Genomic DNA, 14,960 nt, shown 5'->3' with positions numbered 1-14,960 from the left:
CTTTGGGGAAATGTCAAGTGTTCCCCGAAGGGATACAATCGACCCCAGAGCAGAGCAATAACTATTTGTTAAAGAAGTGCAAAATAGTCGACACACACGTGACAACCACACGAGACAACGTTAAAACACACGTGAGAAGAGGGCACCGCACGTGTTCTCATCTCCCCACCACGTGTAATGTACAACTCCACCACGCATTGTTATATATATCAGCTTCAGCATTTATACGATAGCATTGCCGTAACTGACTAATGGAACATTTCAACCTACTCCATATATATATAACACAAGCCTAACACGACAGGCTATAACTACCGGGCCATTCCGATGATATATGCCACATATAAGTAGAGGTTAAAAATGTATACTGTTCTATAAGAAACGGCTGCAGCAGGATAGGGGCTGTTTATTTTTAGATAGACCTATGTCAACTGGGATTTTACTATCGTGTTATTTTCGCGATAATTGGTAGAAAGACTCGATATAATTTGTTTTAACAAAAATCTTGATTAAGCCACTGGATTTGCTTCTTATTATAACATAACACAGGTGCAGGGACGCATTTGGAGTAAGAAAGATGGAAAATAAACCAACGATATTTCAAAGACGTCATTAAAAAATAGCGTTTGTATCAGAAAAAGTCACCGATTCAAATATAATTACAAAATGCCAAAAAATAAAATAAAAAGATAAGCTTTTCATTTTCCGGGACAATTTTGGTGAATTGTTACTAGCACTCTAAGCTATCGGCGATTCTTCAACACATTTGACAAAAACACAAGCAAGGGGCCATTTTGAATAAACGTGCGTTAAGTAATAACGAGTAGTTCATTCCTAATCTAAATGAACACAACCAACCATGTATTGTTTCCTTTCTATAATCAGAATGAAGCTCTGTGGTTAAGCAGTCCACTAAATTCGCTAAACCGGAAACAGTTATGTGAACAATAGATTTCTGAATAGCTATATTGTTTTAGAACCGATAATCTCCAAGTCGTTATGATTCCAGTTGACTCATTTCGCTGTTTTATTTACTATTTACACGTTCATTTTAACCACATTCAAAACAAAGTACATAGATAAAAACAAGGTAAAATATTTGAGTTAAATTCAGAAAAAGACGTGTTTCGAATGCAGGTGCTCGATCTGAAAGGCCCCTGTTAACTAAGGACTACTACTTTGTAGGTATATATATGCTACAATCAAGTTAGAAACTAGCCCTGCTGAAGTTTATTTTTTGATAGTACCAATCGGTTCATTCTTTCCAATCAAGATAGCTCGTTAATCCGGAATTGTTTCCGGTAATATAGGTTATTTCGACTGAACGACACAAGTGCTACAAACATATGTAATTACTATAAAATGAAAGAGTTGAAATGACACACATGTACAGTATAAGTTTGTAAGTAAACATGCAAATTAACTAGCTCGGGATAGATGAGTATATTAAATACCTTGACAATTGTTGTGTGACATTTAACTATCAAACCGGACAATTTAGTCCCCTTTTTTTCACTTATTTTATATTGCTGGCACTCCGGTCCTTAAGTGTCAGGCTCATGTCTCTGTAATATGTGCACCAGCCTTGTAAATAATAATAGCACGTGAACTTCAAAACAGGTTACACACACATATCGATCGAGACTGATAAAGAATATATTGGATATGATATAGTGCTTACCTTAGATATGTGAAACAACGCCATATGCATGTAAACTCCTTATTAAAAAAAAACATCATATTACTCAACAGTCGGTTTAAGCTGGAATCTGAACAGAGCAGGACGAAAGCAGGATATACGATCCACGCTGAAACTATAGATGTTGTGCTAACTCACCTTGACAAGCTACGGTATTATTTTCTACCTGGTTTTTCGGCCTTACTGTTCTACTCCAGGTAAAAGATACACACTTGTAAAACTCCTTGAGATAAACACACCACGTTAATCCCACTGTCGAGATAGCCTAGGCCAAAAAACACTTCTCCGCCCCTAAATTTTCCTCGAGTGGTGGTTATCAACTACGCACGGGATGAAAACTAGGACACACAAAAAACGACGAAAAGTCACGCCTGGTACAGGTCACGGGTGTATATATATATACTGATACCGTGTCTGCACGGTGTTCTATCTGATAGCCCATTCTACGGTCGGAAAGTTGAAGACGACCTTCTGGCGGTTTATCTGCTGCTCATGAATCCACTTACTGACCCGCCATGGAGATATGAACATATGTATACATACAATACATATACGCAATACAGGTTGTCGGTATATATATAACATTAATAGGGATGTCGAGAGCATTCAATTAGCCTTAATTTAAATATACGTTAAATATGCACGAGGATTGTTGTCTCACTTACGTTAACACAACACACACACACCGAACGGTCATTTCAACTAGAAATCAAAATTAAGACAGTAAAAATGTATTAGCAGGACTTGAATATGCCACAAATGTTTCAAACTAGGATATTCCCAATACATTTATTAGATCACCGTAAACGATTGCCACTGAAGTGTTTGTTGATAAGCTACAATTCAAAAATACGTATGTTATTTTTATAAAGTGTATGCGACCGTAAGACAAAGTGTAACACTGGCGCTGTGGTGAAGCACGTATAGTCTCTATAGTTACCGACTTGGCTAGCCGGATTCGACGTCAATTTAATCAAACAAGTCATCACGATTCGACTCGAGTTGAGGTACCTGGAAATCGTTAACTTATCCTGGCCCTCACTAGGATAGATGAACTCCGGAAGACTCGAGGAAGTCTTTCCGGAGGAGACTACATATATTTGTAACAGAGAGGAGGAGGGGAGGGGAGGGAGTGGGACCGTCAGTCCACTTGAGGCGAAGGTTCGGGTTCGATTCCCAGTAGAGCAATGAGGAATACAAGATAGTGTGTATACTTATACCGATAATTATATCATTTCAGCTGGTACACGTATTGCAATATTGCATTAATTCTTTGATCCCGTTGAAACTGCAATCGTATGGAAGTACATTAGAACCAGATAAGCGAGGTATTTCTGTAATGTTTTATTAGACGGCAATATTAATATTCCCGAATATTGTAATATATATAACAATGAGTATTGTCGTTTGAGGAAGGCATGGTCCAAATGATCTGCGATAATATAATTTTCCAAGGCTTTCCAGAAGCAGTGGCACACAAAATAAACGTGTTTTTCGCGAGTTTAGATATATCGCGCGCATTCTTTCAGATCAGCATAAATAATTCGTTGTCCATTTTGCTAATTAGAATTTTCGCGAATGCGTAGAATGAAAAAGGCTCGCGAAAATAACTATTAGCGAAAACTAGATGACTTGCAGTATAACCACCTTTTACGTATATTTTAAATGGAGTTTACCATCTACCGTAACGACCATATGATCAGACAAGCGAGAGAGACCATTACCACTGGGTTTTTTTTTAATTCTAAAACTTTTCAGAATTGTATTGTGCATAATAGGACTCTACGGATTATTACTGCTTGTGTGTTTAAACAGCAGGCAGACAATTGTACAGACGGTTTTGATTAGTGGCGGGGAGGGAACACTGTACAGGAGGGGGGAGGGATGGGGAGCGGGATGGAGAGGGGAGAGATGACTGACATCTCTGGCACTGATTGGGGGTGATACACAACCCAGAAAACACCAGATACATTACATCATTGGAATTTTCCCTCCTTCTCTCCCCCCTCCCGCCCCCGAACACCAGTGCCCTTAGCCACCACCATATGTACGGACAAGGAAACGCAAGGTATTAAGAGTGCAGGTTTCGTTAAGGGGTACATGGAACGTATCGATACCAGACAAAGAAAAACATGTATAACCAGGCTATTGTTGAGCCCCGGTTGACATTTTTCAATTAAGTTGATAAATACCGAAGCGGTGTCGTGGCACTGGTGTTGCACACAATGTGTGTATTGATTGTGTGACGCAATAACAGCCTCGTTTCCCTGGCACGAGGTCAGAAAGCTCGTACTTTTACAATCGTACCAGACGGGAACAAAATATTGTAGATTTTGAAAATAGCCACATGAGACTATAAATCAAAACATACTTTTAAAACAGGTACAAAATATATAGAAAGAACTGGAATAGTTGACTTTGCACAGATAATCGTAATATCATTCTCTAAAGAAGTGACGTGTCTCAGACCTGAAATCCAGGGCGGTTTGACATGTCTTAAACCAAACAAACAAAGGAGAGACAAGTCTTAACCCAGACATGCAGTAAGCAGTGACATGTCTTAAACTAAACATACAATGAGCAGTTACATGTCTTATACCAGACAAACAGAGAGCAGTGACATGTCCTAAACCAGATATACAGAGAGGAGTGACATGTCCTAAACCAGACATGAAGTGAGCAGTGAAATGTTTTAAACCAGACATACAGAGAGCATTGTCATATCCTACACCAGACATACAGAGAGCATTGAAATGTCTTATACCAGACAAACAGAAAGGAGTGACATGTCTTACACAAAACAAACAGAGAGGCGTGACATGTCTTACACCAGACATACAGATATGAGTGTTATGTCTTATACCAGACAAACAGAGAGGAGTGACATGTCTTAAACCAGACATACAGAGAGCAGTGAAATGTCTTACACAATAAGACAGCAGTGACATGTCTTAAACTAGACTTGAAATGAGCAGTGAAATGTCTTAAAGCAGACATACAGAGAGCAGTGAAATGTCTTATACTAGACATACAGAGAGCAGTGACATGTCTTACACCAGACATACAGAAAGGAGTGACATGTCCTAAATCAGATATCGGAGAGGAGTGACATGTCTTAAACCAGACATGAAGTGAGCAGTGAAATGTCTTAAATCAGACATGACGTGAGCAGTGACATGTCTTACACAAGACATACAGAGAGGAGTGACATGTCTTAAACCAGACATGAAATGAGCAGTGAAATGTTTTAAACCAGACATCCGGAGAGCAGTGAAATGTCTTACACCAGACATACAGAAAGGAGTGGCATGTCTTACACAAGACAAACAGAGAGGAGTGACATGTCTTACACAAGACATACAGATATGAGTGTTATGTCTTATACCAGACATACAGAGAGGATTGACATGTCTTAAACCAGACATACAGACAGGAGTGACATGTCTTAAACCAGACATACAGAGAGCAGTGAAATATCTTAAACCAGACATACAGAGAACAGTGAAATGTCTTACACCAGACATACGGAGAGCAGTGAAATATCTTAAACCAGACATACAGAGAGGAGTGACATGTCTTATACAAGACATACAGAGAGCAGTGAAATGTCTTAAACCAGACAAACAGACAGGAGTGACATGTCTTATACCAAACATACAGAAAGGAGTGACATGTCTTACACCAAACATACAGAGAGGAGTGCATGTCTTACAACAGACATACAGAGAGGAGTGACATGTCGTACACCAGACATACAGAGAGGAGTGACATGTCTTATTCTTACACCAAACATACAGAGAGGAGTGCATGTCTTACAACAGACATACAGAGAGGAGAGACATGTCTTATACCAGACAAACAGAGAGGAGTGGCTTGTCTTATACCAGACATACAGAGAGCAGTGACATGTCTTATACCAGACTAACAGAGAGGAGTGACATGTCTTATACCAGACAAACAGAGAGGAGTGACATGTCGTACACCAGACATACAGAGAGGAGTGACATGTCTTATACCAGACAACCAGAGAGGAGTGACATGTCGTACACCAGACATACAGAAAGGAGTGACATGTCCTAAATCAGATATACAGAGAGGAGTGACATGTCTTATACCAGACAAACAGAGAGCAGTGACATGTCTTATACCAGACATACAGGAAGGAGTGACATGTTTAACACAATAAGACAGCAGTGGCATGTCTTAAACTAGACATGAAGTGAGCAGTGACATGTCTTATACCAGACATACAGAGAGGAGTGACATGTCGTACACCAGACATACAGAGAGGAGTGACATGTCTTACACCAGACAAACAGAGAGGAGTGACATGTCGTACAGCAGACATACAGAGAGGAGTGACATGTCGTACACCAGACAAACAGAGAGGAGTGACATGTCTTATACCAGACATACAGAGAGGAGGGACATGTCTTATACCAGACATACAGAGAGAAGTGACATGTCTTATACCAGACATACAGAGAGCAGTGACATGTCTTAAGCCAGACATACAGAGAGGAGTGACATGTCTTATACCAGACAAACAGAGAGGAGTGGCTTGTCTTTTACCAGACATACAGAGAGGAGGGACATGTCTTATACCAGACATACAGAAAGGAGGGACATGTCTTACACCAGACATACAGAGAGGAGAGACATGTCTTATACCAGACATACAGAGAGAAGTGACAAGTCTTACACCAGACAAAGAGAGAGGAGTGACATGTCGTACACCAGACACACAGAGAGGAGTGACATGTCGTACACCAGACAAACATAGAGGAGTGACATGTCGTACACCAGACATACAGAAAGGAGTGACATGTCCTAAATCAGATATTCAGAGAGGAGTGACATGTCTTATACCAGACATACAGAAAGGAGGGACATGTCTTACACCAGACATACAGAGAGGAGAGACATGTCTTATACCAGACATACAGAGAGGAGAGACATGTCGTACACCAGACATACAGAAAGGAGTGACATGTCCTAAATCAGATATTCAGAGAGGAGTGACATGTCTTATACCAGACATACAGAGCGGAGTGACATGTCGTACACCAGACATACAGAAAGGAGTGACATGTCCTAAATCAGATATTCAGAGAGGAGTGACATGTCTTATACCAGACATACAGCGAGGAGTGACATGTCTTATACAAGACATACAGAGAGGAGTGACATGTCGTACACCAGACACACAGAGAGGAGTGACATGTCGTACACCAGACACACAGAGAGGAGTGACATGTCGTACACCAGACACACAGAGAGGAGTGACATGTCGTACACCAGACATTTATGTCTTATACCAGACAAACAGAGAGGAGTGACATGTCTTATACAAGACGTACAGAGAGCAGTGAAATGTCTTAAACCAGACATACAGAGAGGAGTGACATGTCTTATACCAGACATACAGAGAGAAGTGACATGTCTTACACCAGACAAACAGAGAGGAGTGACATGTCGTACACCAGACATACAGAGAGGAGTGACACGTCTTATACCAGACAAACAGAGAGGGGAAATATCTTAAACCAGACATACAGAGAGGAGAGACATGTCGTACACCAGACATACAGAAGAGCAGTGACATGTCTTATACCAGACAAACAGAGAGCAGTGACATGTCTTCCAAATTCTTCACACTGCATGAAAGTGGTAAAATGTTTAACCGGAAGAGCCAAATATCCTTCTTCCGGTGTACGCAACAGTACAGTTTATATATACCATTACAGCCTAAGCGCTATAAATTAAGATGGTAGTACTGTGTATACTCGAGCGTGTACCAGACCACCCATGTATATATAAAAACTTCCGACTGCACAAGTACAAATTGTACATATTGTGGTCAAAAATCGATTAAACCAACGCAAATGGATTTTCCCTTTTAAACACGTTCGAGTGCACCTTGTCACTATTAGCGTAAAACGATAACAAATTTAACCAACAAAACATTGTTGGTCCATTTAATAAGTTTATGAAATAAAAAAAAAAAAAGGTTATTCAATAGAAGAAAAAAAATCATTCATCAAGTTAGCAAAACATGTTAATATAATATTTGCATACACCCCATAATCCGCTAAACAGTTTTTTACGAAGCCAGTAAATAGCCTAATTATGAATCACGCTCTGCTTGCTTACAATTCCCTGTTCACGTAAATTGTACTGTTATCGCTTGAATCTGACACTGTATTTTTAATGCGAGGTACGTGAATAAAACAGTTTAATGGGTTTTTTTTCTTCTACCCAATACGTAATAGCCCTGACACACGTCAATCAAACGATAACAATGCCGAGCGGGAAGTACAGGTAACAAATGTTAAGGTGACACGCAGGATCCTATGTGTTATTTGTCAATAATGGATTTTAAACTTGGCAGAAGTATACGACCTATAAGGTTAGGTGCAATTATTTAAAGTCCACGACACGAAATATTGTGATTAAATCTGAAATTAGAAATGTGATGTTAAAACGTTTGTAGGTATATATTGAGTTAATAATTTAAAATCATATTCCAACACATTATTTGCTTCAGTGAAAGTACATTTTTTGGCAGACCGCAATAGTGTGAAGCTGCAAACACAAGACCGAGTACACAATGCTTAAGCGCGAAAATATTCGTAATCGAATACCTTGCATATATCGAAGTCAATTAATCAATCGAAGTCCATTAATCAATCTGTTTCTATGTATGAAATATCGATCATCATTTTTTCCTGATAATATCGTCCTTGAAATATTGAGGCTCAAATTAAATAAATGTACGGATGTTTTTGGTCAATTACGATTTTATTGAAGGGGATTTTTGCAATATTCATCCCGCTTTATGAATGCAAGTCTATTACACATACATTTTGTGAAGCATGCGAGGTGGGTAAGTATCGTTTAACATGCGAAGCGAACAAATACAAAGTTAATTTGTAAAGAATATCTAGTCCCTAAGACTTAAATATTATTGATATCGAAAAATCAGTAATACATTTGAAAAAGTACACGTGAACATTTGAAATAAAAAAAATGGACAGGAACGACCAAAAGGTTAGTAGATTTGTTTACAACTATTTCAATTTAGTACATGTACCATGTCATATCATAGATAGTCCTGTCTATTGTCACTGCTGTGAAACACGGGGTTGGGTTGACGTTTCCTTCCGCTACGATATAGCGAGCATATAGGGAACTGAACATTTGTTACAGCTAAACTTGGACCTTAATTAATGTGTTCAATTATTTTTTTAAGGGTACTTTTTCACGTATTAGAGGGTTGAGGTCAACTTTCGGTCAAAAACCTGTAAAATGACTCTGAACACCTTAGTTTTAGCCAAATACAGCTGTTACAAATTCGCAGGTCCCTGTGATAGCGAGCACAGCCTTCATAAATCGTATGTGACTTTTATTTTTAAATGAAAGCTCTTCATTATTCTTGTCTTTCAACTCAATTCAGTTTTCTTTGATAATTTAACTAAGGGTGTAAAACAAATACGTTGAATACGTACGCTATTATTTATTTCTTAAAATAAATGAATTTATAAGTGCATGAATTTCGACGAAACACCAATTTGTATAATGATAAAAGGATGTAGAATTCTGCGAAACAACTACAATTTAACTTCAGGTATGAAAACAGAAGTGAAATTCTCACCTGTAATGTTGTAGTTCCCAGGTAATTTTACAAAGTGATTGACGTCTCGAGTCACGAAATCCGGTATTTCCTAAGCGGTTACTCATTTAAACATGCTGACCTCGGATTTTGTTTAAAGGAATACGGCCAACTACATACCCTACAGAGGCCTCGGTGTACAACAGACCAGGGAATTTAAGGACACACAAAAGACTAAAATAGGCGGTAATACTACAAAGGCACTCCACATTTTGGTCCATAATTCACATGTAAACGAGACGGATGGAAATGTCAGCCGCCAAACTATTCCGGGGCCCGCCGACGGGGAAATTCCAGCTCCGGTTTCACTCGCATCAATTATTTTGAAAGTGATTGTGAAGAAATACTGTCGTTGGTTTTAATTAGTGAAATGTTAAACTGACTAGATGTGACAGGAAAATATGGCCTCAACATTTACCACAAGTCGCTTTAAGGTCAGGGTAAAGGTTAACGTCACGAAGTCTCCCCAATATACCAAGTCTTGTATTTCATAGAACACAAACCAGCACGCAAGTCTCCGTGTTTCTGCTGAAATATCAATTTCAGATATTGTTTTGATATATACACCCAGGAATGTTTTGCGCTACATTGGCTTCAGCTAAAACTGCGAAAATGAATTCGAGGAGACATTAATTTAAAATGTAAAATCTCGACAATAGCCAATATCTATAATTCAAAGAATCTCACGTGTCTTGAGATTTAATTTAAATTTCGATTACCAGAATACAGTATTTGCCTGATATTAACATTACATGAATGAAATGGCGGCTGAAATTAACCCTTTGTATATACCAATAAAATGTTGAATAATGTAAAAATGGATTTTTGTGCGATGTGGAAATGTTCGCGATTTTCGCGTTTAGTTAATTAGCCCGAAAAATATCAAAACTTGAATACTGGTTTAACATATTATAGATAAATAGATTATATGGATTTCAGATCTTTCACCAATGCGAAAATTTCCACACCGCGATCCGTTTCAAGGGTCACAACGCGAACATGTCCACACGCGAGAATTTCAACTTTTACAGTATCTTCATCAGGATTGAATTATTATGTGAAATTAGCTCTCGAAATGATTATAATACGATATAAATCACTGTGAGTTTAGAGAGAGAAATCCAAAAGATTTGTAACATATTTTTCGTGCAATTTTACCAGTGAATATAGGATGGTGCAAATGTAACCAATTTTTTAAATTAATAGGAGATTTATGAATTGAGTTCAGAAGTATTTTGAGGCTCTGTCGAGTTAAACGAGTGCTTTACATTGAAGAGCTGATCAGAACAGTTTCCATGCTCGTACAATATACTGTATTATGTATTCAACGGGGAATTACTGAATATCCTATCTACATGTAAAGCTTTCCTCTGATCACAAGTCGATGCTAAAAGTGGAACATCTTTCCATCGACAGAAAACAAATCATGTATTGTTTGCACACAACAATACAAAATGAGGTTCGGGCATACAATTTTACAACAGAGGATTTATATTTATTCTGTCAAAATTGTCTCTGTTACATGACTGTAAGACCATTCCTTTAAACGGCTCAGCTATTGGTTAACGTGAGTTTTATAAATCGTTTGAAACACGCCTTCCGTTTCTTTTATTGTTTTTTGTTAAAATCGTGAAGAACGGAACATGGCAGTTTGAAGGTTGGCACCCTTCTGAATGCATGCTCCTCAATTAAGGGCATTCCTCCGCGACGTAATACATGTGTTTGCTTAAATATGTTGGAAAGCTTTACGAATACTAAGAACCTACGAAAATCGAACGATATCAAAATATCTAAAATGAAATTTAAAATTGGTATACACCTGTACTTATATATCTTTGCATAGAATTTGTATGAAAGATTTTAATTGTACGATGGCCGACAAGAGCCTGGCAAAAAGATGTGAATTTTCATATCTTTTTGTACCATGGTACACTTTTATATGGTACACAAAGATATTAAAATTCAAATCTTTGTGTACCATGTAAAAGTGTACCATGGTACACAAAGATATGAAAGCAGAAATAAAATCAACCCGTTGCTTTTGTATCTTTCTGTACCAAAAAAACGGCCGAAACAGCCATGGTACAGAAACATGTGAAACCATCAGACAAAAAGGTTACCAAGTTTGACAAATTACACCCCGATAAGGCTGTCATCACATACAATGAAATGTTATCGCACGGAATGTCTATTATTTTTATTACACCAAATGAGCTTCCAAACTATTACTTACTCAGTTAAATTGAAATCAACAATTCAATAAATATCCTTTACCGAATTTTATAAATGTTTTATTTTAAAAAGGAAGTCATTATGTATTATCNCATTATGGATTATTATTCTAATACATTTCTAATGTATTCTACCGTCGGCGTCTTCAACTTCTCAAATGAAAGAAACTCCAAACCAGTTGAAAACGCCGACGGGGTCCGTAGGGGACAAGGGGACAACAGGGGACAATCAATTTAATTACTTCGAAGGATAGTCTACCTTTTTATAAACAAAACAAAATGGGGGTGGATGGAAATACGATGAGCTAGTTGTACGATTCGTTTTTAATCTGGACATCTTTCAAAACAAGGGAAATGACAAAAATATTCAGATGTCCTTTATCCCTTTTGGAGACCCTGTCAAGGCCCCTATACTTACACAATTGCAACTAACTCTGTTTTTCATCAGAAGTGATTAATGAACTTCACGACTTGTTTCGACGATGTAATTAGGGCTTCACTATTCGGTGTCAGTTCTGGTCATAGTGTCCGATAACAACATTCCGATGCTCTGGTGGTACACTTTTTTCATATCTTTTTGTACCGTAGGTGGTACAAAAAGAAATGAAAAAAGTGTAACGCGGTACTAAAAGGAGAGAAGCTTTCATATCTATTTGTATCGCGCAAAAGTGTACCACGGTACAGAAAGATATGAAAAAAGTGTAACGCGTGATTTCATGGTACACTTTTTTCATATCTATTTGTACCATAGGTGGTACAAAAAGAAATGAAAAAAGTGTAACGCGGTACTAAAAGGTGAGAACCTTTCATATCTTTTTGCCGGCTGATATTGGCTGTTGGTACATTTGTAAAGTTCTTTATAATCTTTATGTACCATGGTACACTTTTACATCGTACACAAAGATTTGAATTTTCATATCTTTGTGGACCATGTTACACTTTTACATGGTACACAAAGATTTGAATTTTCATATCTTTGTGTACCATATCAAAGTGTACCGTGGTACAAAAAGTTATGAAAGTTCATATCTTTTTGTCAGGCTCTTGTCGGCCATCGTATAATTGGGTATCTTTGTCGAAGATTGATAGAGGGCCTATGACACATCTTATAGTTAGAGGAATACAACAAGGTAGTGCTCTTTGACCACCCCTATTTTAAATTTATATATGAATGCCTTGACAGATTATACCGTGTCGAAAACGGACCTGTTTGCTGATTACATAAAGTTGAAAGAAGAACATGCAATAAACTCTTTTCAGCTTAAACAAATAGTCCACAAATTTGATGGTTATATTATTAGTATTTGGCTAGTTTTAAAGCATAAACCGGAGGTGAGATTTACATTTGTAATGGTCTCACCGTGCAATATGGACACAGAGGCCACAAGCCTGTATCGATCAATTATCTTACCAAAGTTTTGTAAATCTTAGCATACTTTTTGTGAATTTTACATATTGATATAAACGAACTTACCACCTAAAGCTTCATGCTCGGACTTCATTGTCGTTTGTGAAGCATCGATGTCGATCTCTCAAGTACGATGGAAAGAAATTCCACAACCAATTTTCGTTGTTGTCGCGTTTACTTAACTCTCGATAGTGAATTTTTATATTTTGAACAGAATATCCGTGTTGAAAGTCATTTTCTTTTGAAAATTAAAAAAACTCACCGATACAAGATTGATAAACATATATTAAACAGCCGTCATTCGTTGAGGTACACTGTAACATGCATCTTGTATAATTCAGGAAGCATGCATCCTAACCATACCAAAAACGATTCTAAAAATACAAAATGGATTTTTTCCGTGGACAATTTTTTATACATTGTGAATACAAAATTACAAAATAAATACTCGTGACCTTGGTTTCAAAATAATAACCCTCATATCAAAAAATACATATATACATATATAATACTTAACTCAATCATTTTTCTGCATACCCTTTCACAGAGGTGACTTACAAGGTGCTATCAGGCTAATGAAAATTACTTAACAATTAGGTCGAATAACGAGAAAAAAAATGGCGACGGCAAAACAGGAAATATTTCAGACGATTGGGCATCCGAGTCTTATTTATCTGTCTAATTTGACAATAGAAAATCAATACAATATGGCCATTTTATCTCGTACTTAATTTCAACAATACCTAAAGCATGTATGGCGTACATCAAATATTGATCGAGCTCTGCACAAGAGCAGGCGATGATGTTGCCTTTCATTTTCATCATTTATCACCTGTGTTGCTAGTCTACTGGCACGCGCGCGTATACCTGTACACCTTTAATTAGACAAGCTCTTGTATCGCAATGCAAACAGCATGCGGCATTTTGTTTGAAATCATCAACCAAAGATATTTTGCATCATTACAGAATCCTTTGTTTTAAACCTTCACAATGTGACAGCATCGCAAACGAGCTGAAATCGTTGCGAATATGTTCGTTTCATCATACTTTTGTTAATACCTTCTCCGACAGCTCGTACATGTAAAAACTGATGCCTTGAACGTATGATTTTTTTTTCTTACTTTTCATAAATAACCATAAAAGAATCAAAATGATAAAAGAAAAACAATACAAAAAAGTCTTTTGAATACAAGCAATTCCGTTGGTGTCTTCACTTACCCGAATCCGAATCCATGCATTATATTCCGTACATCCTTCAGTGCATGGCATCTTGCTCTGTGTTCCACGTTTCTTCCTTTCTTTAGTAAATCAAAGACGAGTAAAAAACCAGGCCACACTGATTTCATATAAAAAAAAAACGGCGCATGGAATAACGGGAAGGATGCCGGTGAGCAAATCAAAACCGCCGATACATTGACAGTTACAATTTAATTTTTAATTCTATCTCAAGATTGAAAAAGGGGCCTTTATCGATCCGGTGCCGTGCTCAATGCCTTTGTAATTACTGATAAAATGTCTTCCATGGCTCTTGGGGGGAGTACGACTTCCGATGTTTTGCGTACAGGGTGACAGTAGAAGCTAGGCAAACAGGACAGGGAATGTCTGATAATAACACGGCTTCAGCCAGACTCAGAATTATGCAGGAAATCGGTGAACAAAAGTGCAACCCTAATAGCAAGACGCACACTCTCACGTACAATTCAAAAACGTTCTCTGACATGTCCTTCTGCGAAAAGGAGACTCAGTTATTTTAATTGTACAGATTGGACAGGCAATCGCCTGAGCTGGATGGGGAACATATTGTTATTCTTATTGTCATGCAAGAAAATGTACCGACGCCAAGCATGTTATTGTCTAAAAACAGTTTATGTATGTTCAAACAAGTATCATGCCATGTTAGCTTGATAGAAGGTTTGCATATCACAATACTCTTGGTGTGTGGCACTACTA

At 37.7% G+C, this 14,960-nt stretch overlaps 1 protein-coding gene across 4 annotated transcripts in view; it reads right to left on the bottom strand.

The window, feature by feature from the left end:
• The window catches only part of LOC110442668 (extracellular tyrosine-protein kinase PKDCC-like), a 35,536-nt gene extending 21,284 nt beyond the window's left edge, over positions 1–14,252 (bottom strand). Inside the window, exon 1 of one of the 4 annotated variants that reach the window (XM_021486379.1) lies at positions 14,229–14,252. The gene's annotated coding sequence lies outside the window, so the exon portion shown is untranslated. The other 3 variants (XM_021486377.1, XM_021486373.1, XM_021486375.1) reach the window with 3 other exon arrangements.
• Between the last annotated feature and the right edge of the window lie 708 nt (positions 14,253–14,960).

The sequence above is a fragment of the Mizuhopecten yessoensis genome, unplaced genomic scaffold (genome assembly GCF_002113885.1).
Source record: "Mizuhopecten yessoensis strain PY_sf001 unplaced genomic scaffold, ASM211388v2 scaffold716289, whole genome shotgun sequence".
Taxonomy (NCBI): domain Eukaryota; kingdom Metazoa; phylum Mollusca; class Bivalvia; order Pectinida; family Pectinidae; genus Mizuhopecten; species Mizuhopecten yessoensis.
The sequence above is the reverse complement of the archived record's forward strand: the minus strand, read 5'-3'. Positions and strand labels throughout refer to the sequence as shown.